The sequence below is a fragment of the Thunnus thynnus genome, chromosome 1 (genome assembly GCF_963924715.1).
Source record: "Thunnus thynnus chromosome 1, fThuThy2.1, whole genome shotgun sequence".
Lineage (NCBI taxonomy): Eukaryota > Metazoa > Chordata > Actinopteri > Scombriformes > Scombridae > Thunnus > Thunnus thynnus.
The window spans coordinates 33,603,984-33,627,850 of record NC_089517.1 but is presented as its reverse complement, the minus strand read 5'-3'; the positions used below and the strand labels follow the sequence as shown (position 1 = coordinate 33,627,850).

Here is a 23,867-nt window from a genome sequence, read left to right as displayed (position 1 = left end):
TCAGATTCTCAGATCAGCTGTTGGCTGGGGTAAGGGAGATCACGCGCTTGCCGTAGCCGCCCCAGAACTTTGGCAAAGTTTACCTTTTGCAATTAAGTATTCCCCCACTGTAGACACTTTTAAGGCTAACCTTAAGGCTCACATGTTTTCTCGTGCCTTTGAGTTTATTTGTGTATGCATATGGGATAGTATTGTTATGACATCTCTACTCCTTTTTTGCTGTTACCTTGTTATATGATTTTAATTTACTTTTATTTTATTGGACAGCACTTTGGTCAACTCTGGTTGTTTTTAAATGTGCTTTATAGATAAACTTGATTTGATTTGATTTTTTTTTTTATTTCTGATAGTATTTTACCTGTTTTAAAGGGCAAATACCCTGACTTCTGAGCCCATCACTCTAGTCTTCAGTTCATGGTGTCCTCAGACACAGAGAAGGAAGCTACACCACATTTTAACTGTATCCAAACACTAAGTGAGCGTGACATCTTAAGCCCGTCAGGAATACAGTATTACATTCAGAAAGCATCAGAATTTCTGCAGCCTCTAAGGTCACTCACTATTCTGTTCAGTATCACTTTCTACACAATCAATAGACCAAAAAGTTCAGAGTGCACAGAGAAACAAAAGAAACCAAAACCAAGAGCTTTACTCAAATCTATACAGCAAACACTCTCACAAGAGGGACTCAGAAAGACACAGACAAATCTGTCCCACTGCAATACATTCAGAGACATGGAAATGTAAAATGCCACGGGGGAAGTTGTCCTTCTCTTCCCCGACACAGACTCATCATTATGAAATAATGGAATTCTTGTGTACTGTTATTGTTTAGGGTTCTTTCAAATGCGACAGCGACTGTACTGTAATTAGAGCGTAAAGCTCGCAGGTCTGAACAATGTGAGTGATGTTTTCATGAGTTCTTTTGTAGCTCTTCATCTCCCTTAACTTTACCCCATCTATCAGAGCTTAAGAATTAATCAATGTATTTATAATGGCCTTCAAGCCCTGTGGCATCTCTCACGGCTATGCAACCAAATAGGATGCAAAGCTGTGATCCTCAAAGAATTTCCATCACAGGAATAATGCGGTCCCAGGGCACTGCTGCAAACGCTTGCCCCAAGCATTAGGCACAGATAATTTAAACACATAAGCAGGTTCTTAGCGCACCTTAATCAATGCCAACGGTGTCTTTTAGTTGGGAGGGAGGGGAAGGCAATAAAGAGATAACACTGGTATAACCTGGGGACTTGCTGCAGAAGAAATATGGAGCGCTGAAGCCCTCTGGGTAATGAGAAACAAAACTCCTGACAAAGACTTCTCCTCCCGGAGTTTCTGCACCACAGCAAAGTCACATAATGAGCAAGATCACACCGCATACATTCGATGAATTCTTATGAGTACAGGAGCAGCTTACCATAGTGCCGTTTGACACAAAAATAAACAGTGCAATAAAGTTAACATGAGCATTCTCCAAATCAGTGTGCGGCACATGATGTTTGAAAATAGTTATTTCGGAGCAGACATGTCAGTGCAAATATTGGCAATCCTTTCAAAATCCCATTGCACTGAAATGTTTTATGATATTGTCAAAAATAAAAGACATAAAAGGTCAAACAAAGGAGACAAGTGAAATTCCATATTACAGTGTGTAATAAAATAGGCCAACAAGCATAATTCAAAGACCCTATTTTTAAAAAAAAGTGGAATTCTTCAATGTAGCACTTCCTGCTGTAACCAGGCATCCACATCAACAGCCCCTTCCCCCATCTCCCATGAAACTGATATATGAAACCATTTCCCCAAAACCAAACATGCCCGAAAACATTATTAGTGCCATTTCCTCTTCCGTATTAAAGCAGATCGGAGAGAGCCTTTCCCGGTGATGAAGTGCCTTCCTCTTTAGGTCTCTCTCACATCACAGAGGAAATGTGTGAGATTTATCAGTGTTGGCCCTCTCAGGAGCTTTCTCTGTGGCAGAGGAGCTCTTGGAGGATGCTGTTGTGCTGCTCTTTCTCAGGGAGCAGGTGTACTTTTGCCACAAAGGGGCTTTGAATTATATCTTTGATAGCATTGTCAAAAACACAAAATGAGAGATGGATAACTAGAAAACAGCAGAGGTGTGTGTGTGTGTGTGTATAAATAGCATGCAGAAAGCTGCACCTACAGCTAAAAACACAACAAAAGATGTATCGATATTAAACTCATGGCTCCATCCATGCGCAGCTTGTTTTGAAAATTACCTAATTTAAAGGCTTTTTGGTATTATTCATTCATTATACATGTTTTTGCCTCACAGCTCGTTCTCCCTTGACCTTTGTGAGTCTTCTGTTTGTAATGCTGCCCTTGCATGTACTAGACCAATCTGTGCACCTTTTTCTGTGCCTTAATGATGACCATGAGGTCATAGCCTTTACCCACTGCAAGTAATTAGGCTAGCAGGCAATTATATAGGGACCTGTGCACTTATAGGACAACAGACAGAACTTAAGTTTGAGCTACAGAGGCTTTGCAGTTGCAACACAGATGTCCTAGCAACCACTTAATCTAGAGAAGGTGGTGGGTCCATTCAGGAAAGTTAGAGGTAATAGTAAGCAGATAAGGCAGGTGTGTTCCAGAATCGATTACTGTGACACAAGCAACCATCTGTTATCTTTCTGAGCCCCTACTCTACTCCAATTCAATTCAGTTTGAGCAGCAGCAGCAGTCTTTGGATTTTCAAATTCGCTAACTTTACAAACAATCAGCCAATTTATGATGCATCTACCAGCCAATCACCAAATATGATCAGATACCGTAAGTTGGCTAGTAATTAGTTCATCCATCCCACGGTTTCAGGGTCACAAGGGGCTGCAATCTGTCCCAGCATGCAGTGAGCAAGAGGCAGGCCTGGACAGATCTCCAGTCTATTACAGGACTAACACACATACCGACAGAAAAACACATTTACACTCCAGTTCACACCTAAAGGCAATTTAGAGTTTCCAATTCACCTAACTGGCATGTCTTTGGACAATGGAAAGGAACTGGACTGCAACTCACATAAAAAAGAGCTGTGAGGCAACCACTGAACTACCATACAGCCCTATTTGGTACACCTGTTTCGGATGTTATCAGCCCATTAAATGGCAGTTGTTATCAATTGTTTTAACTACCATGATAATGCTTCAGATAGGGCAGACTGCACCTACTGGTAGCTGCATCAACCCAGTGGAATAGGACTGTAATATGCCGCTACGTTACATTACACTACGCACTATGCTATTACAAAATAATTATGTTTTATAGTGTGACAACACTGTGGTTAAAGATCTGGTTAGGTTTAGGCACAGAAATCATTTGCATAAGGTTAGGAAACAGATCATGGTTTGGGTTAAAATGATCACTTGAAACGAGGTTAAACGTGGCAACCGTTGGTAATGAATGCAGTAAAATGCGGTACAAAGTCCCGGCATTATGGTAAAAATGTTGAAATTGAAATGGGAAGCAAGCAGTGGTCTCAAACAGTTGTCTATTGCTGCTTTTGCAACTTTTTTGACATCTAACTAACTATATAGCCATCCACCCAAACACGCCTCCTCCTCCTAAAGGCATGGATGCGGCGCAACACATCTGCTGCATCAGAGCGAGTCCATTCTAATTAACTGAATCTGCTACAGTGACCATTGATGTCGCGTTCACCCGTGTGGGCATCATGCTGCTCATCTCTATTTTTACACGGCTGGTCTATTTTTTTTTTCTCTATGCACGGCTACACAGTCCTCCAACAGGTAAAAACTACATAGAACTGTGTAAAAAAACAACTACAGCTTTAACTTACCCATTTTCCTAAGTATCCTTAGTGAAATATCCTAAGAAAACCATCATGCACTGCGCGGCCAGATCTCCTGCTCTCCATAGAAAATGAATAGGATCCATTGCCTTGACATCCATCAACGGATCCAGTGTGTCTGCACTTTAAGAAGGTGAGCTTATATTGACGTCATATGAACTACATCACTTCTCCGGGTCATAAATACTACTACTAGATGGTGTCTGTAACTCAAAGGTGACCTCCAGCTTACCAATAGATTATAACAGCCTACTGAGCCAATTAGGAGGAAGAGTAGGGCCATACTACTTTAAATCTATGGGTCCCAATGACAACTAATAATGTCCATTTAATGGACTGATAACATCCGAAGCAGGTGATTTGGTACATAAAGTCTAAATAGGTGAATGTGATGTTATCTTAAATTAATTATACTTTCTTAATCATCATTTATAATCCAATCATCCCTATCTAAATATGTGTTTTAGAGCATTTTTCCACCTTGAGGAACAGAAATCCCTATCAAATGCCATATCTATTCATGTTTCTTAATAATGCCCAAAAAAAGAACTACTGTACAGTAAGTTCACTGAAAAGCTGACAGACATTATTTGAACACGCAAAACTATAGTACCAAACCAGAGAGTTATTAATAAATCTGCAATAATAGAGTTTTTGGCCGCCTGGTATAATATGTCAATGTGTTTTCAAGATGCAAACATTGACAGATTATCAATTGTTAGGGTGAACTTAGCAAATAGTTTACAATTTACACATCCAACAAATATGTAGCCAGGTTAAAAATACCATATATTTTAATAAAGTTTATGTTAAGATAAAGTTAATTAAGGTTGAAAGATGCATCATAAATATGGTTAAAAACAGCTAATTCCTAAAAGATCAAAAAGTTCAGTGTAATTAATAAGTTTTAAAAATATACAGATGTATAGTTATAAATAGTTTGTTTTATTTTGAAGAATTCGTGGTCGTAAAAGGAAGTAGTATTCCAGAGTAAGTTTAATACTGGTCATTCATTAGTTGAAGCGGGTGGGATCACTCAGGTGTATGTAAAGAGCATAGACTGTATAAAAATATGGATGTAGTTACCGTGACGTCACCCGTTGGTTTCTGAAGAGCGGTTTTGAAGCTCAAAGCGCGCCACTCCGGCCGTTGCCATCTTGGCAGTGCGTGACGCTGCCTAACTCACAGCCAATCAAAAATGGGCAAAGAGGCGGGCCGATTAACTGAAACAAACCACCTAGCGGCTGGCGGACCTGTCACTCAAAGCAGCCATGTCCTTCATTATTCATAACGTTACGGCTTAATAAAACTTAAACGGGTGAGTTATAAAAACATTAACCCCTGGACAGTTGTCATGAACTGAGAAATTAGATATAGAGATCAAAACCGTTTTTTGTACCAGGCTGTAAACACATTTATTTCTGCTGTAAAGTTGGGCATTTTAACATGGGCGTCTATGGGGATTGACCTATTTTTATACAGTCTATGGGATTGACTGGCTTTTGGAGCCAGCCTCAAGTGGCCATTCAAGGAACTGCCGTTTTTGGCACTTGGGCATTGGCTTCATTTTACAGCCCCAGACGTTGCCGCTTGATAAAGATACGGGGAGCGAGAGGAAGTAGAGTGTGGGTGAAATTGTGTAAGCGTGACGGACTGAGTAGCTATGTGTGCGCAGTGTTTACAAACAAATGTGTGGCTTGTGTCTGAGATTATCTACCCGACAGTCTATGCCAGGATACATATTTTCTACGAGCAACTGAAGACACTTCTACTCGAAGTTTGTTGTACAGTTGTTCAAGTTTGTTTGTTATTAGCTCATTAGCCGAACGTGTGTTTGTTAGCATTCATTAGCAAAGTGAATGGATTTATAGCCACTGTGTAGCTAACCTGGTTTATGCTAAAGGCTTTAGTTAATCGTTTTCGACGTGGAAACCCTGAGGATTTATCGGACAGTGCTATGAGCTATTAAGTCATCGCTCAGAGATACTTTTCACTACATGGGCCGGGCCCGCCATCTTGAGACTTCAGCGTGTATCCTCTTCCTTCCCGGAGACCGAGGCTGGTGTAAACTGCATCCTTTTCCTTCCCGGAGACCGAGGCTGGTATAAACTGCATCCTGTTCCTTCCCGGAGACCGAGGCTGGTGTAAACTGCATCCTGTTCCTTCCCGGAGACCGAGGCTGGTATAAACTGCTGATTGGAGTCAGACTTCATGACCAAGGTACCACATTTTATTTTGTTGCTGTTTGAGTGAAGCGGCCAAATAGCTTTGGGCCTCTCCGTTCACAAGCATCAGGCCTGCAACGGGGTTATTTTATTTATTTTAATACCTGTTGGCTTGTGTGTGGCGTGTGTGCTTGGTGAATGTGGGCCCATAAACTTTGGTATAAATTTAAACCCTAATCTAAATTTCACTTTGAGTGCCTTGTTTTACATTTGAAGAGAGTTATCGCCAAAACTCAGTTATTGAAAGAGGCTAAATATTATTTCATTGTTTTATATGGGAAATTTGCAAAAGTAAAAAAGAGAAGTTCATTATTTCTTAAACTAATTCCAGTGTGATGTTTGGTTATTTCTTTAACTAGAGGTATTTAACAGTGGATATTAGTGGCAGTTTTGTTTAAAGGAGTGATACACCTATTTCATTGCAGTAGTCTAATTCATCAGGTAGATTACAGTACATCTTGAATACAAGGGTTAAATGAAAGTGAGCCTAATAAGTGTAATACAGTTCATTAGCAGTGAATAAAGGAACCCAAGACAAATACCAAAGTATATAAAAATAAAAGAGAAACAGAGTAACATCTAAGTATTATTTATTGTACATTAAGTTAGTTGATTTTAAGAACTCAGGGCCCTTCCCTGATTAGACCAGGGAAAATACATGAATATTTAGTATTTAATTGAAATGGTGTTTCTGGCACTCAGATGAATGTAAGTATAATATTTACTCTCATTTTAGCTCAGTTTTGGGTCTCCACTAACTCCTGAGGGAAATATCTGCCTCTTTAACTGCTAAATGCTCCACTATGTTTACCAGCCAGTCACATTTTTTTCTGTCTATCATTTGGGCTGAAAATGAGGTTTTAGAGACCAGTGAAACTGAATCTGAACAGTACAGTTGCAAGGCCGTAAAACAGAAACAATCAGCTGAAAGGTGCTAAAAAAAACTCTGTAGAGCTGCAGAGTCGGGTGATAGATCTCTCTGGGTTTGTCACTACAAGTGACACCTTTCATATGCAAGTAGCCATGTGATTCATGGTTAATATAAAAATATTAACAATCTCAGGAGTTGCTTAACAGCTCTGTAATGTAGGCAAGTGAAGGCAGATGAAGCCATCCCTCATCGAGAGCATGTCTCAGGATTACATCCCCTCTTGCTGGGAAGCATTTAAATTCTCCTTTCGGCACAGTGACACTTCAATCTTTCCCCTGTAATTACACATTATTAATGTTATGTAATTTGGCAAGACAGAACCTTGGACGCAGTGACACAGTTATTGACATTAGCTGGTGATGCTTCTTTCCTATGGCTTCAATGAAAAGGCCGTGCCTAATTATCGTCCGATTAGGGTTTTTATCTCTGAGGCTGAGTGTGGTTCTGCTGACAGCACATGGACGCAGCTCCGCACTCTGTTTCCAGAGCCAGGAAGCTCAATATTTTCATCATGTTGGACTATATTAGAGCTTGTAATCTTAGTAAAGTAATGCATCATCTATTCAGTGGTTGTTGGACAGTATCAGTCTGTAGATACATAATTTTCAAATGTCCTCTCTCATTTTATCATCTGACAACTGAGGAATACTCAACACATGATTGATGTCTGCACAGTGAAAGTGGAATGGCTTGTAAAGGCTTCAGAAGCGTTGGCCTTTATTCATCCAGAGAAACAAAGACACAAGTTTTATCACCTTTAAAGAAAGAAAGCAGAAACTGGAAAATGCTCACCATCTTCAGAGAGCAATAAATAGCAGAGTGAAAGATGACATTCTGAGATGTCATTTCTATCAGTAATGGCTTGGTAGCGCTGACATGTTAGCTCTCTATTGTAAGGTAATTGAGGTATTATTACATTGTGAAATTGGGTCACTTTTATCCTGGGAGGAAATAGGCAACAAGACAGCAAAACTTTATTTCACAGAGATTGCCATCAAAAGCACATAGAGCTTTGGAGAGATGATCGATACCCCGAATCAGAAGTAGTGACTGTGGGTCGTGACCTCTGAGATTATTTCAAAAACCCTGTGGTTTCTTTGTGACCTTTTGTAATATATCATTTTGTCATACAGTTTTCTTGCATTTTATTTTTATGGGTTGGAACTGTTTCTTTTTTTTTTGTTTGTTTTGTTTTTTATACTGAAGTCACACTTTTGTGCCAATAATGACTGTCTATTATTCTGATCATTTTCAGAATCAGGTCAAAAATTGCTTCATCCAAAATCATATTCAGACCAGACAAAAACATGTGCACCTGAATAGTAGAGTAAGATGTCTTTAAATAAAGATAGAAATTTCCAAAAACATTTCAGAAAAAAATATCTAATCAGATTATATAGGCGCAACTTCAGTGCTCTGCCTCATCAGTTTTAAAGGATATTTTCATTAATTCTTATTCTGAAATTATTTTATGGCATATTTTGTTTTCATTCGATAGCTGAAAGTGCAACTGCTGTTGGGGTTATGTGGTATGTGTGTTCACTGGTAGGATACCAGGGCAGTATTAACAAAACTCCAGCTCAGTGAAAACTTATTCGGAGAAGAAAATGAAGGTGAACACTGAATTGATGACCCAAACTGTCTGCTGTAAACACCCATCGCAGTTTACAGACCAACTTCCTGTTTAAACTTTGACCTACTGTACTCACTGTAGTTGTGTGAGCATGTTTTCCTTTACGATGAGGCATCATTACTGACATTTAGGATGCACAAACTTTTGGGTTTTATCTCCCAATAAAATGGAGCCTCACAGTAGTACAGGCAGGCACAGAAGTCATTTTATGGTCACATGTTCTATACACCCACCAATCATGTATATCTACGAGAGGCAGATCATCTATACTGTAGGTAGGTTCAGTCTGCATACAATAATGCTGAGTTCTGTCCTCGCTGCTACACTGCTGCAGGCCTCAGAAATTTGCTTCAGATACTTGTCCTGTCTGAAGTGGATTAAATAATCTGGCTAAACTGTCAATTTGTTTAAAACCTGGTTGATCACGTGAGCACTTTGTTGTAGCAAGGTCACCATGCTTCCAGATCTTAGCAATTCCTTTGGTAAGTACAATGTTATCATAACTGATGTAAATAACGGGCAAAATTCTGAAAATACAACCATAGTAGTAATAAACCAGAGTTACACTTTAACTGCAGTGACCTTCCTCAGTATTTTGGAAAGTCTACACTTCTTTACTTTGGCTCTGTCTTGCTTTGGCTGCAGGATGACCCATTGGCAACCATATTAAATACACACTGAATGTTACACAGCTATTTTATTTTTAGTTACATGCGTTTGGATGAACAGTTGTTCAGCTAATATGAAGCCAAGGTTATAATTTTTGTTTTCAAAAAGTTACTAATGAGATACCATATTTAATGCATTTGTTTTTATGTCAACTGGTGTAGTATGATGACTTACAATTACTTCTACATTACTGTGGCTCTCTCTGTGGTGAGCTTGCTGGACCTGGACTGTAAAACCCTTTTGTTTACTGAACATTTCCAAGCAAGATTGAAAAGCAAAAGCTGTACCCAAGAGTGAACATCCAAGGATAACTCAGATCTTAAGGTTGCACCTCCACAGAAATAAATATGCTTATTGCTGCCAAAACATGTCTTTGAGCAACTATTGCAAGGAGATATACGTGTCAAAGTAAAACATCAAGGGTTATACAATGGAATGGAAAAAGCTGATCCTGGGATATGTCAAAGGTTATCCATATATCTTTTAAAAGCAGCAATGCACTGTCATTTCCAACCCCTTGTGGGCCAGGAAACAACATATCATCTAACCCTTGAGAGCGTCTAAACATGCCTGTGCACTGCAAGGCCAGGGTGGCATGAAATCAGCCACTCTATGTGTAAATGGACTGTTGGATTCACAGGTGACTGGACACTGCTGTCATTTTGAGAGAGAAAAAAAAAATCGAAACCTTCTCAACCAATTGACAGACTCAAAACAGAAGTACTTATGTGGCTTTGTCTCTGCACATTTTTTCATGGACAATTCCAGCAGCGTGTCCTTAAAGTTCAAATAATTTACTGAGCAGAAAATGCAGCATGTGTGGTGTGAAAAGCATGGATATGGGTATATGTACCTTTATTACAGCCAGTGTTTCTAAGCTATTGCAACATGTAAGCAAGGATAATTCAATAGTATGCAGTGTATACACAATACAGGATGTACAGTAGATGCTGAGGTGAATATGACTGCCTTTGAAAACAAATTCAACCTCTTGGAATTTTAAATTGTGGCTTTTTAAAAATTCATGTTATTACAAGTCATGGTAAGGTATTTAACTTTCATTGTGCAAGACATTTTTACATTGCATTGAAATGCTGGATGCATATTCAGGGCACATTAAACTACTCAGAAAATCAAATATTAAACCATATGACTTAAATTAGGCTTGAATCTGTGCCTGGAGAAAAAATTCAGACAAAAACAAACCCACTCCAACTGTAACTTAATATACTGAAATCTAATAAAGGAAAATACAAATACCTTAATCTGTGCCCCCTCAAAAAGCTTGTTTTTTATAGTAATTTTGTCAGCAATTTATGTCATAGTGTCAGTAGTATCTGCTAGTGGAAGTATTTTCTTTAAAAATATGAGGCTACAAAATGTTTAGTTCGAAACTTTTGTGTGTACAAGGACAGCAGACAGGCCAGTGGAATAAAATGATATGTTCAGTATAAAGGCACATTGGTGAGGGCGAGGCCAATGGTTTTGCAATATCATGATCCGCTCTCTATTTGAAATTTCACTCTGAACGTGATCAGACCTTCAGTTGATGTAGGAGTTGTGGCCCACAGTTTAGGTTCATATTTTTCAAATGGTAAATGGACTGCACTTGTATAGCGCCTTTCTAGTCTTCTCACCACTCAAAGCGCTTTTACGCTACGAATCACATTCACCCATTCGCACACATTCATACGCTGAATGGGTACAGGGGCTCCATGCAAGGTCCCAACCTGCCCATCAGAGGAAATCTAATCATTCACACACTGATGGCACAGCCATCAGGAGCAATTTGGGGTTAAGTATCTTGCCCAAGGACACATCGACATGCGGACTGGGGGAGCCAGGAATTGAACCGCCGATCATCCGATTAGTGGACGACCCGCGCTACCACCTGAGCCACAGCCGCCCTCAAGTATGTCTTAAAACAGTGCTTACATGCCCACATGTTCATGAAAGGGTTTTTTGATCTACATAATCATTCCTTCTGTCCATACTGACTGTGAGGAGATCCCTTCCTAAAGCAATTTCAAAGTAAGCGATGGGGGGAAAAAAATCCATGGCCCTCATTCTGTGTAAAAATGCATTCTGGTGTTCAACAGCAATCTGTGTTTGACAAACCAAGTGGGTATATTCCTTTGTGTTACTGTGCCTCTGCCGTGGCTTAGCAAGGAAACTGTCAAGGAAACACAAAGTGGGAATTTCATTTTAAAATCATTGTAACTTCAGAAGATATCCAGTTTATTTGTCTAACCCAGACCACAGAGGCCTCATATTACATTGAGCTGAACTTTAAAATACATTTTTACACAGTGTGAACACTGTGAATTTTCTCCCCTATGACATACATTGAAATTATTTTAGGAAGGGATCTTTTTGTAGCCAGTATGGACTGCAACAACATTGACCAATAACCCTTATGACCAATAACTTATCTGGTGTTTAGTACTGTTACCTTGCCAAGATCATGGCTTTTAACTGTGATTGGAGACCTCTAGTTCTAAGTTAATATAGCCTGGCTCTAAACATAGTTGGTAATGTTAACAATGTGTTTACAGATGCCAGCAGAAATATTTCATCAAACAGTAAGCAAGGCTGTGACTATGTACTGGTACTTTCCACAGACAAACAAACCGTGGTAGAGTCTCTCGTAGGAAGCACACTATGACTGGTTGCCTCGTAGTACCAGTACCACGACCACACATGCTTTTTGGAGTGATTATAGTGAGTCAGTGTCCACCATGTCCTCGAACACCATGTAGCCATGAGGTCATGCCCCACACAAACGCCCCCCAACCACTTACCTCCCCACTCTTCTGTTGCATGTGTATTTGCCCTTTAAGAAACTTGAAAAATACAGAAGAACCAGAAAAACTGACTCTTGATGTAGAAGTCACAGCACCTTGAAGGACCATTGTGTCTTCACAATGGGCCATTTCCTATATAGACTTACAGCTGACAGTGGAATGAATGAAGTCCCGTTAAACTCTCAAGGGAGCAAAAAATTCACTCTAGTAGCAGCAGGGAGCCATTTACTGAGAGGGATCAAGTGATTTCTCAATTCTAACAGTTACATAAAATGACATTTTGCCAGAAAAGGACCACTGAGAACCAGTTGCATCAATAACAAAATTTGGTTAGTACAGCAAACTTTTACTGTACATTTTATTGTAGAAAACATGCAATGTCCATGAATAAATGGACACTGAAATTCCACTCACAATTATGTTTCTTAATCAGATTATATGAAAAATAAAAAGCCAGTGATGTGAAACAGGACAGGACGGATAATAGAGTAGACTGTGCCTGTATTCTAAGTGACTGCATGTTTATAATCTATGAATTCAAGTGCCCCCTCCTCTCTTATCGCTCCTGCCTACAGGCTTCTAAACATAGTTCATTTATGCTGGAGTCTGTCAGTCAGTGCTATGGTGTGGGCACTTCTCCTGCAGGAATGAAAAATTTTTAAAAAAACATCTTTTGGTGAGTTCTGAAATTTAAACATCAGCCTGCTGTTAGTATAGGCCAAACACGGTCAAACATCCAATAAAGGAGTGTAAAAATTGACAGATGAAGTGATACCAACATGATATAGTCCTTCAATGTAATATGAAGTCTTAGATAGTTCAAAAATAGATGTCCATGATTATATTTTTACATTAAGTGCAGCAGAAACCTTATACATAAGCAAGGACACATTTGTGCAACAAAACACATCAACTGCCGGAAATTGATACTAGACTTTGATTGCTATCGAATTTTCTATGCTTTTAAATGGTTGGTAAAAACAGGATAGTCCATCATTGAGGAGCTTCATGTGCAGCCTTTGATATTTGCTCTTTGATATTGACCACACAATCAATAGAGCTTTCCTACTATCAGAGCTGGTAATATTACTCGATTTTCACAGTTAGGTAATATTAGTCCCTTAAGAGCCTACCTATTGATCTGACCACACACAGCCTTTTTACTATCAGGAACACTTCCTGGGATCCAGTATGGGAACTATGCTACTGTCCAGTTAGTGAGGCAGCAGCAAAAAGCCTGGTTTTCATCTTCAGAAAATGTCTTTCTTATTATCTCATAGTATCTGTTATTTGCCAAAAGTAATTAAGGCTGGGCTGAAATCAAGGCAGGAAAATGTTAATCATGGAAAGACAATTAACTATAGTTGACTGAGATATAGTAATTAAGAGTCTGTTTGAATGAACACCAAAGTTAATATAATACACCCAATTTGTACATAAATGATGGGCACTGATGTGTTGGCTGCCTCATATCTAATGTACTGCAATAATGTCCACACATCTGTGTCACTGTTCTACTGTACGTTTGTGTGACATTATGCAACCTTATCTGTGAAGTGAAGTTTTGTGAACATTAGCACCATGGAGAAATGTTTTCATGAGTGGGTCCAGGTTTTGTTTGTATCATACACACACACCAGGACGCACATGGGCAACGTGAATCACAGTCTACAGCTGTTTCATGCTAGTCTGCTGATCAACAGTTGGTGGCAATCATGCACAAAGAAATGTAAGTATGCCATTAAAGGCAGTGAAAAAGAAGACTGCTAGTAAGTAAACATGACTATAAACAATGCAGGATTTACGATATTTTTAAAAATCAGGTTTGGAAATATTTTATGAGGAAGGTAAGGCATCTAACACAATTGTGTTGTATTTTGGTGGGTAACACTGAATGCAATCATAACTTTTGTTGGTTTAAAGGGGACATATTATGTATATTTCCAGGTCTATATTTATATTCTGAGCCTCTACTGGAATATCTTTGCATGATTTATAGTTCAAAAAATTCCTTTTTTATCTCATACTGACCCTTTACACAGCCCCGTAGTTCAGCCTCTTTTTGAAACAGGCCGTTTTAGCTCCTTTGTCTTTAAGATCCCCTTCCGATGGGCCCACTCTGTTCATCCATATGTGTTTGAGCCGAAATCCGATCCAAAATATGAGTGAACAACACAACCAACACATGGAAACCCTTAGCAACAACTTTAACAACCAAGGCTACTGAATGGACAGCTGTTTATGGGCATGTGCTGACATCAGCTCGTTGGCAAGGTAGAAAAAGACTTTGAAAACAAAGCATTCAGGGCAGATTGAATTTGGACTTACAGTGAGCATTTCTACAGGTTTTGGAACTTTTACCATATTTAGCATGTGTCATCATAACAGTAATAACAGAAAACCAGAAAAGCATAATATGTCTCATTTAAAGAAACTCCAAAGAGCACCTTTAAAGTGAAAACAATTAACATGATTTTCATGCAAGTTAATGTCACTCCCTTCTTCTCCCTGCTAACTGATACCATGTAGTAATAATTCAACCTGGTGGCCAGTTCATGACAGGTAATACTGTACATTTGCTGTTCTAAATACTTGTTGCTCTTTACCAGGAAAATTCTCTGATATATGATAAGTAATGCATTTCATAAAGAAAATAAAAACCAACACAGGACAAAGTAAAAATGAAAAAACACAACAGGGTAGTGGCATTTTATAATTCCATTAGTTAGACATGGACAGAGAGAAACCATACACATTTATCTTTGTTTGCTGTTTGTTCCTTCTCTTTTCACTTTTACTTATCCTATACAGTCAGTCTCCTGTTTATACAAAGATCACTTTCAGTTCAAGATACTGTATAACTGCAAAGTTGGAGTGAGAGAATTTTTGTTTGCTTAAAACACTAAAGTGACTTAGCAGCAGTGCTTCTGTGCCAAAGAGAATCACTGAACTAAATATTTACCACCACCAACAGAGCTGGATTTATGTTGTTTCTGCTTTGCTCCATCTGTTGTATGTCTGCTAGCAGTTATGCATGGATTTCCACAAGTGAGTGGGTGAGGTTTCTCCTTTTCAAAAAAGTATATAATTTCTGTAAAGATTCCAGTAACACCATCCAACTTTGTGTAAGAAAAGGCTAAGCCTCCAGAATGGACCAAATCAAACAAAATAAGTTTTGCTGTAATCTGTCTGAAACTTGATGTGCTTCTACTCCTGTTTACTGAGGCAGAATTGAAAACTTACTGACTTACTAACTTACTGAAAAAATACAGTGTTAATTGTTGATTTGCAGTTGTGGCAACCTAACAAGAAATGATAGAAAAGGAAATGTAGAACAGAGCCATAGCCAGGTCATACTGAGGCCATGAGTCCAAGTTCCCCCAATACACCCCCTATATCTTATTTATTCAGCCAACTCGTCAATTGTACTTTCTGTGAAATATCCCTCCCAAAGTGAAGTTCTAAATGATGTTTCAAAATTCTCCAGAATTGCTTTCCTGGTAGTGTGGAGGAGTAATGCTGAAACCTTTTATAGGGCTAGATATTGATCCTCCTTATTTCTATAGTAATGAGTATCAAAAAGGGTCATGTGTGGAAAGCTGGTATTGAATGCTTGGTCACATTCTTTCTTAACCTTGTTTTCTTATTTTTTGACTCTTTGAGACTGGATATCTCCTCATTTAAATCAGCATTTTTTTCTAACTTTAGACTATATTTTCTTTAGCCTTTTATCTAACACTGATGTACTGAGCAGCATTTTTTTAATGGAAAAAAGGTCATAACCAGCCTTAGTTCTTTCTTAAAAATAGTCAAATTTATGATACCAGGTATGACCATGTTGGAATCTGTAAATCAACCATGATGTATCGATTCCACCAAGGTTGATGAAAAAGCACAAATTCCCAGATTAAAAATAAATAAATAACACTTAAGCCCAAATAGAGAGCTGACAGCATAGAATTGGTAAAGGTAAGCACCTACTGAATGTCATGTAGTTAAATGTATGCTGGGGAGTTTTTGACCAATAGTGGCGCTATGGAGCAAAGTTTTAATTAACGGGTACACTCCTGTCGACTACAGGACACGATAATACAAATGTGTAATGCGTGTAAGCCATAAAACACAAAGAAAAAGAAAACAAACCAATGAAACATCTTGAACAGACTGACAAATGGCTGGAAATGTTTTATCACTTTCTGGCTGGGCCTGCACATCATTGTTTGCCCAGTGTGCTGGTAAATGAATCTGGCATTTAACGTAAAGATTGTCCATGATTAAGACAGGGCTAAATGTCATCCCTCAGGTTAGTGTTTGAATATTTACACTTGTGACATATGTACATTTGACTTTTTTTCACACATATATTATAATTTTTAATTTAAATGTTTAATTTCCTAATTTAATTTAACTTTATCTTGAATTTTCATCCTTTATATTTTCTCATTTTCACATTAGTCCTTTAGCACAACCTCGGGAGCACACCACATTACATTTCATTACACATATTACTTGTGTATGTGACAAATTAGGCTTTGAATCCTTGAGATCAACCACTGATTGAGAGTTGCTGGCAGAAACGTGCCAAGAAACAACTGTAACGTCACTAAACAAAACAACAAAAAAACATCAAACACAGATGACCCAACCATCATACAGAGCCCTGCTCGTAGTTACATGTTCCTCACTCAACCTTTTTCACCGTAGCATAGTAAAGTAGTGCATGCTCCCAGTGAAATCGTAGGCACATTTAATAATTTGATCAAGCAAATCGTTTTAATCTCGCAGTAAATACACAGATATAATCATCTCCTTGTCTCCCTGAGTTAAGAGAGGAACAGTCAATTCATGTGAGAGGATGGGTGAGTGCTTCTGTGATAAATTGGAATGAAATGCAAAGCAGCTGGATCCGGACTGACAGCTCCGAGTCAATGAGCAGCCAGGTATAGAAGCGTAATATCTCCTAAGAGTCTATTTTTCTGACTGACAGACAAGTTCACCCAGGTTACTGTTTTCACTGCGTAAGGTGATTCTTCAAGCGTGCAGAAGCAGGACCCTCTAAGGGAAAAAAGAAGAGACGATACTGTCAAACCGCTCGTTGAGGAACGAACACACAAACATGAAAAGTAAGATTGAGACATGGATGGTGCCGTTTAAAAAAACTGACACAGACACACTGACTGACAATCATCAAGAAACTGTTTTGCAACAAAAACTACTGCTTTACAAGCTGTATTTTCTCTTGTGACTAGTCTTATTCTGTTCACTGGCTCGATTAATTTTATTTATAATGATTGTCCTTGTGCACTGAATGCAGAAAAGCAAGTATTTCCCACTGGAAGGTAGTCTGTGAGATGACTGGTATTTTGCATTTATTGAGCAACCATAGCTGCTGTTTTCCACAAAGAGCAGAAGAAAATGATGTTTAATGTTTAAAAGATAGATTCTAAAGTATCGCTTAAAGCTTTAAAGTCATCTATCATGCTCACTAACAACTGAAACTTGATAAACATGAAATAAAAATGACTTTGTGTAAACAAGTCGTTGTGATTTTATTTCATAAAGGCTTTGGACTTCTTTTTTTATTACATCATAAACAATAATTTCTGGTCACATTAACATACCAGACATTATGTTATGATGTGACAAGAAAAGGTTGCCATTATAACAAGATGAGATATTTTAAATGATTGGTTTCTTATTAGAACAAGGTTGGTATGTATGAGAAAAAAAGTCATAACAACAGAGAATTTTGTTTGCTGTACAAAGAAAAATATATTGTCATTAAGTCAATCTTGTTATAAGGATCTCATTGTTTTGCAGACCCACTTCTTCAAACCTGAGCCATGAACAAATGTCATTATTTGACAGGGGGAAACTTCTGTTGTCTCTTTGTCCGACTCTGGAAAAACAAACACTGATTTCTTCACCATTCTGCATTTGTATTTTACAGCAGGTCGCTGCATCCTCCACGTTATGAAATTCCCACCAAGTTAATGAGCAGAGACCCCATGACTTGCCAAAACAAGCTGGAGGCCTGGTTTATGCATGCTGTGTTAAAAATGGAAATCTAAATTGTCATGTTTCAAGATGGTCACATTTTGAAATCAAGTTTGGGGTTTCGAGATGTTTGGGGTCAGGTAAATAACTGATAAGTTAAACCTGCATTCATTGATTTTGGCTGCTCGGAGGCAGCACAACAAGCTGCAAACGCAACATCAACATATTATCACCTTGTAAAGTTGACATGGTGAATTTGTTAGTGAACTGTTATTTACACATGCAGCAGACACAGAGTAACATTAGCATTCATTTGGAATCAAGTTGTTTTTTGAGGTTTTTTTTCCACCAGATAAGTGCAACTCCAATATTCACTCTGCTTTTAGCTCTGTTTTGGTCTTTACCAACTTCTTAGAAAGAAATTGTGAAGCTTCAGCTGCTTAATGCTCCAATTTTGTTACCAGATAGTCACTTTTGTTGTGTGTCTGTTGTTTGCTGCTGGGCAGGTAACATACAACTGGTCTAACTTTTTCAATTAAACAGGGTTAATGAGTGGTGGGAGTGAATCAAAACAGAGCAGCTATGGGGCGTAAAACCAAAACATTGAGCCAAAAGATGCTAAAATGCTGCATAGAGCTGAGGGGAACTGCAAGGTCAGGTGATAATTCTCTGTGGGTTCCTCACTAGACACCTAGTCATTTTTTTCAATTTTTTTATATGAAATATTGATTAGTGCAGCTTCAAGGTTAGGCACGGAATGAGAAATGAGAGCAAGACTGCGCTCACCATTGGTAATTAAAAACTAAAGATACTCTAAAACCATAAGGTCTACTAAAACTATTTGCCAAAAAAATCATAGTTTTGTACTGTGGTTGATAAAGCACCATTTAGCCAGAGTATGTACTAGAGCATTTGTCTCCTACTGGGCAGACCTCACTGGTCTGTGCAGGCAAATAAGAGAGCAGGCTGGAGATTTATGTGCCGCACAAAGTCAAGATTCTGCTAATGTGGAAAGGCATGAAATTTAGTTTTAAAAGTGTTATTTTGCCTTGTAAATCTAGTAACTACATCTCAAGTGGTTGCTGCTCAGTTGCTGCTTAGATGCTGCTCAAACTACTCAGATGCTCAGATTACATGGAACAGATTGTATCATACTTACAAACACACACAAACAGAGCACAGGGCTGTTGTAAATGATGCGTGCACAGTAGTTATTTTAACAGGGATCACTCTGTACCCCGCTGCCATTTTCAGCTGCACTTTACAGTCAAAGCAACAATACACCTGCTTCATAAACTAATTTCAGCAGGACTTTTCAGTGTGAACAGACCTACTGTCTGTTTCACCCCAGTGAGGCTGGCTTGGGTAAAAGACTTATTTCTTTTTCTGGTTCACTGCCTCTGATTCCAGCTCTGTATAAACATCTAGCCTCGCAAAAAGTCTACATCTTGCAAGCTCAGTTTTTGCAAGCTTAGATATTTGCCTAGAAATCATTCACTGTGAATCGATTTGAGCCTGGCAACAAAAGCTGGACCAATCAGGAATGCAGAGTTTTTTTTTTTTTAATTTTAATGAATGTTTCCAGCATCTTGTTGTGAATGAATTATTAAAGATCTAAAATTCAGGATGATTCAGCACATGCATGCTCTAGTTCTCACCTCAAATCTGTTTAGAAAACAACTGGTGAAATTTGACAGCGTTTCACAACAGCAGTCATGTTTTTCCAGTCTGAAACCCTGAAGCGAAACCCCAGACTAGCACAGCACAGTCGTGAGTTCACCCAGTCAGGTGCAGGAAGGGTTCAGACTGCTGTTTCAATGAAGGAGAGCACCTGCCAATCATCTCCTGGGTGGTTAAAGAAGAAAGATAGATTGTAAACACACATAACTTTGCAGCACAGAGTTGAACTGTATTTTAGTTTTGAGCAGGTTTGACTTTGCTGCTGCTTGCTTCCTTAACACTACCTTCCAGAGCATCTTCATGTCCCCAGCTGCTCTATATGAATGGTTTGATTTAATGGAAGGGGCCTTTGGTAAGTGTTCAAGCTGTGAAGTTCTCTGCATTCAGTGATTGGCCTCCATCCCCAAGCTGCTGCAGCTGCTGTTGCTGCTGCTGCTGACATCGTCAGAAGTCCTGATAATCTCCCGGTTATTGAGTCGGCTGTTTTTAGGTGTGTGGTAATTCACTGAACCTCAGAGATCAAGGATTACAAGACACTTTGGGCCACTGGCCAAGCTAAAAAGGCAGACAGATGGGAGGAAAAATGAAGCTAGGTAAAGGCCTAAGCACACATCTTAAAAGACAGAGGGATATAAAAGTATATTTATCATAAATGCTGATAAAAGTCAGCTTGAGTGGCAGTTAATGTTAATGGGTTTTTTTTTACCTGAAAAACATGCAGAGAAAGTGGAAGTAGTTTTTCAGCTACAGCCCTAGCAACAGGAGCAACAGCCTTATTGCCTGTAGTCTTCCTCTCAGGCTTAGTGTTGCCAGATTGGGAAATTTCCAACCAATTCAGCTACATTTCATGTAAGTGGGTGGATAATTTTTTTTTATTTCAGCTACTTTTTGTACCATTTAGGTTTCCTCCGACGAAACATTCAGCTATACTCCAATAAGTTGGCCCCTGCCCTCCACTGAGAGGTACACAAGGCAGGACACTGACTTTACACGCAGTGGCTCATGACTGATGACCAACAAACACAATGACATTTCTATTTATTACAGCTAAACTTTTCCTATTATCATCAATGGATGAAAAAACAAATGAACAAACAAAAATTTGGCTACTTTTAAGCCATGGTTTGATTTGTGTCAGTCAAAACTGGAAACACTGCAAACGACAACCTCCACCAAGAAGTTAGGGCATCCTGTATGTAGCCTGAGAGGCGAAATACAGGGCAAACAAACTCAGGTAGCACTCGTTCCTGTTTATAAAGTTTAATTTTATAATTATGTATATATAGGCTAGTATTTAAATTTTCTGTCTCTCTTTCTCACTGCACTTGTACCTGGTCAGCTACTTGAAAATTTGTACCACGGCTCTTTCAGAGTCACTGTCCTCTAACACGTGATTGTCTCGCCTTGCTTATAAGTCGATTTGGATGAAAGCATCTACCAAATAACATTATGTAAATGTGTAAATCTTGCTGTGAGCTCACAATATTGAATATAATAATGATAATAATAATGAGCCGACTCAGATGAGCATATCAAAATTGTATCCACTCCTCTCTTCTATAATCTGGATTATAGTAGCAGGACTGTCAGAGGACAATAACTGAGTCACTTTCCAAGCAAAACCTTCAAACATTTTCTAATTATCTTTAGATTTTCAACAGTTGGTTGGACAAAATAAGACATTTGAAAACGACTGAACTTTGGATTCGAAAAAATGTGATGGGCATTATTTCTGACAAAACAATTCATTTATTAACAAAGAAAATAATCTGCAGATTAACTGCAGCCCTATTTTGTTACAAACAAAAAAAAATCTATGCAAGTTTTTTTGATTTTCTCCAAATCGTGTTTTTATATTTAATTTCTGTATGATTTTAACATTTACTAATTCTAACACTGAAGAATCAATCAAAAGCACTATCTATTCTGGTATTACTGTAAGTGCTTTCCACTATCTGTATTCAGTCTAGAAAGTAAACAGTGTAATACAAACAAAGCAGATCAAATGACAACTTACTGTTCTGTGGAGAAGTATCATCTCAGAGAGTCTGAATTAAACTCAGTATACCTGCAGTGAATAAGCTCTCAGGGGATTAGGAAAAGCTGGAGGGTGACAGCTGACACCAAGAAAGCATATAGAAACAAATAAACATACCAGAGTACAGGACACTTGAGAAATCACTGGGTTTCATCTATTGTCCCCACTTGCAGCCACTTCACCAGCAACTTCACTGTGTTTCATGAAATTTTTAAAACCACTGTGTCCCATTTTTAAATGTCCAGGTTAATTTGCCCTATTTCCTTTACACATTGGAACTGAGCAGATCAGTTTTTGTGCCACAAGATGCAGTGAACCTTTGACTTCAATTTCCTTGTGCTGGCAGACGTAAATTAGAAGACTGTTTCAACGGCAAGTGCAGCTCCCTGGCCTCCACTGGCCAAGGCTTAGATAGAAGCTGAGGGAGGCTGGTGTAGTTAGTGAAGGATGACTCTGAACCCTCTTCATTTAGTCTGTTTTGGTCTCTGCTTAGGGTTTGTCATTTGAAAAGCCTCAGCTCCAACTCATCACAAGGTTCATATATATTCAACTCTATCTGAAAATGATATTCACATGCCTGCATGTATGTTGAAACAGTTTTTGGTTGCTGTAATTGTCCCTGGTTGCAGTTCTTGCTCTGCATAGAAATGTATTCACAAGTTCAACTGAAGCTGATATGATTCTTTAGCAGTCTGAGTTACATAAGTCAAGTGGAGATCTTGTTATGTCTGTCTGGTGAAATGCAAGGTTGATTAATATCATGTAATAAGATTTTAGAAACTTGTGACATTTGCACTGATGGTTAAAGTCACAGCACTCCTGTTTTTATCTCAAATAAATATTAGAAAAGTTTTGAAAAATCATAGCAATATGAACTTAAAAACTTAAAATCCTTGCAACAGCCCAGAATAGCACTTGTTACAATAATAACAGCAAGTGTGTTAGCAAAGGTTACAAAAAACTTTAACTGCAACCTCAACATACATTTATCTAACACATGTTGACAGTGCATCAAAGTGAAAGCAGTTAATCCTGCATTAATTGATTTTTTTCTTCAACCTTGGGGCAGCACTACGGAGCCCCTGAGTGGTCATAGAGAGAAAAAAAATATAACCAGGCCACGTTTTACTACATCACGCAATCAAAATGCTATTGCATGCACATGAGATAAAATTTATTCCCATGTTTTGATTAATTCGTGGGCACAAGATACAATTTGCTCACACCTTTCTGGTTAATTTGTGAGCAGGAGCTACAATTCGTCTCCACATTTTAGTTAGGCAGAGAGGTGAAGGAGTGAAGGAGTCGGTTCAGCTGCTGATGATGTTTGACAAGCGACTGATGGCTCCACAGGACAAACACCAATCCTCTAACAGTCAGATGTTTTAAATCTATTGTCATCCTGCTAAATCTAACACAGACAGGAGTTATTAATATATGTATAAGACTGTGCTGTCTCTGATTTCAGACACGCTTTGGAATATGACCTCTTAATTTTCCATTTGAAAAGCTGCAATAAAAAAAAAAGACACTCCCATCACTAATCACAGTCATATGCTTATAATAATAACTTCCACTTTGTTTCACAAACACGTCACAACAAGTAGAAGTGTCATGACACTTACTATATGCTTGTTTTTAATCTTGCTTTAAATGTATTTGAGGTGTTTTTGCCACAAAAAGCGTTATATAAATAAAGCTCATTCATTCACTAATTAAGATAAGATAAAGCTTTATTCATCCCCCGTGGGAAATTTAGGTGCTACAGCACCAACAGATACAGGATAGCAGCAGAATATAGTAGCTTATATAAAAGCAGAATAGAGTAAATAAACACTAAAGATAGAAGCAAACAATAAAATGCAATAAAGCAATAAAATGTAAAAAAAAATGTACAGTGTTACAGTGTTAGTATACAGGGTGTGCAGGGATGTGTAAGATGTACAAATGTGTAAATATGTGTAAAATGTTGGATATGTTTAATTTATGAATGTGCAAAATGTGCAGATGTGCAAATAATTATAACTGTCACACAATACAGGTAAATAATAGGTAAAT

The 23,867-nt window shown here is 38.4% G+C and overlaps 1 long non-coding RNA gene across 1 annotated transcript in view; it reads left to right on the top strand.

Annotated features, from left to right (window-relative positions):
* The first annotated feature begins 5,114 nt into the window (after window positions 1–5,114).
* LOC137187279 (uncharacterized) overlaps window positions 5,115–23,867 on the top strand; it is a 39,789-nt gene continuing 21,036 nt past the window's right edge. The window contains exon 1 of the long non-coding RNA XR_010929179.1: window positions 5,115–6,052. This is a non-coding gene — a long non-coding RNA (uncharacterized lncRNA). The remainder of the gene's footprint in view (window positions 6,053–23,867) is intronic.